This window comes from Elephantulus edwardii, unplaced genomic scaffold (assembly GCF_000299155.1).
Source record: "Elephantulus edwardii isolate Elephantulus edwardi_28Jun2011 unplaced genomic scaffold, EleEdw1.0 scaffold00027, whole genome shotgun sequence".
Lineage (NCBI taxonomy): Eukaryota > Metazoa > Chordata > Mammalia > Macroscelidea > Macroscelididae > Elephantulus > Elephantulus edwardii.
Genome location: NW_006399777.1, coordinates 7,056,122 through 7,059,225, shown reverse-complemented (window position 1 = coordinate 7,059,225; position 3,104 = coordinate 7,056,122). Strand labels below are relative to the sequence as shown.

Below are 3,104 nucleotides of genomic sequence, written 5' to 3'. Positions count from 1 at the left end.
CTCCAGTCATGGTGATTCTTTCTCGGGGTGTTGAGATCTTCTAGCTTGTTACCTTTCCTTTTCTCCTGTGTCTAGTGAGATAGAAGGTATTACACTGTTGTATCCTAGGGCATCTCTCCTTCCGTCCCATTGCGGCTGTCAGAGAATTAAGGTGAATTGCTTTCTTCTGTTACTCTGCAATTTAATTCAAGACAAGAACCCTATCTGAATTTGATTCATAAGATCTATCCACATTGAGGAGTCTCTCTGCTGTCATGGCCGGGGCTGTCCCGAGTGCTGTGGGCTCTGGGTCTGAGACGATGGGTTCCTCCGAAGCCCCACTGCGGTACAGCCTTCTTTTCCAACACTTGGTGAATGACAAGCGTCAACCCTGGATTCTGGAACCTGGTAGTCTGGGAGAGTCTCGCCAAGAGCGAAGAGTAGGAAATGGTTGAGAGAGTGATGGAACTTGACCTTCAAGGAGGTGCTGGCCTGCATGGGGGCTTCGTCTTGGGAGGTTCACTGCTACCATTGACACCAATGTGGGCTTTGATCCCAAGGATCCCTACAGGACACCAACCACTAAGAAAAGTCCCGAAAGGCATGGGACAGAAAGGAATGTCCTATGTCAAAAACTTTGCAATCATGGGCACCAGGTTCTTGTGCGCTGAGTGTTTGGTGGAATCTTCCCAGGGAAAATCAAACTGGAAGAACCGTATCCTCAGTGGTTGTATCACTGGAGAAGCCATTGGTCTGAGAGCTGGTTTAAAGCCTGGACTCATTGGTCGTGGAGGTTTTGCTGGCTCACCTGTGGTGCGAGTCAGTCCCTGCGGAAGATGACAGCACCCACTCGCTGCCAGAGTCTTTCAGAGGAGGACAGCTTCTGCACATCTCCAGGGCACTTGTTTGCAAATCTGCAGACATTTACTCTTTCTCTTAATGGGTAGCGTTGTAAGGAAGCAACCCGACTGCAGCCTGTCCCACTTTCTATGCCAGGATTCCAGCCAGGATGTAGGGGGGGACGTTTCTCATTCAGGTTCTCCCCTGAGAGCAGATCAGGAAATGAAGTGGTAATTTTTAGGAGTGAAGCTCCGCAAAGTTCTGTGCTGACCAGATGGGCCTTTGGCTACTTGGTTGTGTGGGGCAAACACGTTCCTCTACACACCTGGGAGCTGCTCTGTGCTGGCGTCTGTGCAGCCGACCATCCTATGGATCTGGACAGGAAGAAGTCAGTCCATAGAACCAAGTCATTGTGTTTAGCGTTCCACCATCCTCATTTACAAACAAAACTGAAGTCAATGTATTTATCCACATTGAAAGCCACACTAGTGGAGCAAGTGAACATAACTAGTCACTCCGCTCTTGACGAAGGAGTCCATAGTGAGATGTGCTGCTCATCTCCAGGGGTTCAAAGACAGCCAGTCTCCCATTGTGTAGGAACCTAATGGAGTGGGGGTCACTGTGAGTCAAGACTGACGTAATGACAGTGAGCTTGAGGATTTTTGAATGAGCCATTCTGTAAGGACAAAGTCTAGTGGTCTGTCTCTGTAACAATGACAGCCAAGAAAATCCTCTGGGGCCATTCCACTCGGATGCAGTTGCTGCAAGTTGAAAACAACTTGATGGCATCTAACACCACCACCAGTACCTTTGGTTAAAGATCAGCCCGCTAACTGAAAGAGTTGGCAGTTTGAATTTGTCAGAAAAGGATTCTGAATATCCCAAGGGCTGGCAGAAAGAACAAACAAGTATGTCATGGAGAGGCAAAGGAGCACGAAACTCCATTCCACTGATTTTGGACACGTTTTTAGGAGGAGCTTGTCCTCCTAAAATGACATCATTCTTGGAAAGGTGGCGTTTCAGTGAAGGAAAGGAGATCTCCACTAAACTGGTTTGTCAGAGTATTGCAGAAACAAGCTCAAGTACATCAGAGATGATGAGAAAGGCACAGGATCAGATCTGTTGTTCAAAGGGTCATTGTGAATTGCAGTCAACTCAACAGCATCTAATAACAACCACCTCAGAGGAAAGACTAGGATGGGCTTCTAAATGCCTTAAAAATACAAAAACAAATCCCAAAGTTTTATAGAGTCCAGTCATACTCTCCATAAACTGAGTTCCCAAGACTTGGATTTGGGCTAACAGAAAGTAGTTGGATTTCTTTTGGTTTTCACTCACATTGAAATTTGGAGGAGTGGCGTCCACTTCCTACACAACTTGCCTCTGGAAACTCCATGAACTTTGATAAATGTTGATAGTTGCAGAGGGTCTTCAGGCCTTTTGTTCATAGGGTCGCTATGAGTCGTGCTCAACTCAAAGACAATCAACAACAACTAAAAAAGCAGGGCATTATGGTGATGCCCAACTGATGTTCCCATTCTTATTGTAAGAAGGAAGCTCACTGGAGGACAGTACTTTATCTTCTTTATTTCTATCGCTACCTGCTTGTACAGAGAGGTAACCTGTGGTTGCTGTGAAGCTGAACACTGTAACACTGGTGTGTCAAAGGTGAGAATGTTTACCGATGGTGGGCAGTGCTTGGTGGAGCTCCCCAATTAAAACAAGCTTGGAAGCAGGAGTGGCATCTACTTCTGAAATAGCTTGCCTCTGGAAACCCTATGAATCTGGAGAAAGGACAAAAATTATACAAATGTCCAGGTCTTTCATTCATAGGGTCGCTATGAGTCGCCTATGACTCGACAGCATTCAACAACAACAACCTGCTTGGGTTGGACAGGATGCTACCAAAGACTCAAGCTTCGATCGGCAACATTTCCGAGTGACTTAGAAAAAGTCATCTAACCTCTCAGTGGCTTATTTGCTCCCACTGCAAAATTTCAGAGAGGAGTAATTATCTTCCAGCAGTGTGAAGATCCGAAGTCCTTGTTACGGATTAACGAGAGAGAATAGAGCTCTCTGAGTCCTCCAAGGGAAAGTGTGATAGGGGAACAAATGAGTTCTTATTATCTATTAGTAGCACCTGGCACAAAATTTTCCCCAGCCCTGAAAAGAAAGTAAATAATTTTGCAAGAATTATTAACCCTTTCAACCCTTTAGATAATAGGTTAGTGCATTCAATTTAATAATAAGGCCTTGTGCATTCCATTTTCAAAGTGCTTTCACAA

At 45.6% G+C, this 3,104-nt stretch overlaps 1 pseudogene; it reads left to right on the top strand.

Moving 5' to 3' along the window:
* Window positions 1-254: 254 nt before the first annotated feature.
* On the top strand, window positions 255-819 carry LOC102877211 (annotated as a pseudogene).
* Window positions 820-3,104: the final 2,285 nt, after the last annotated feature.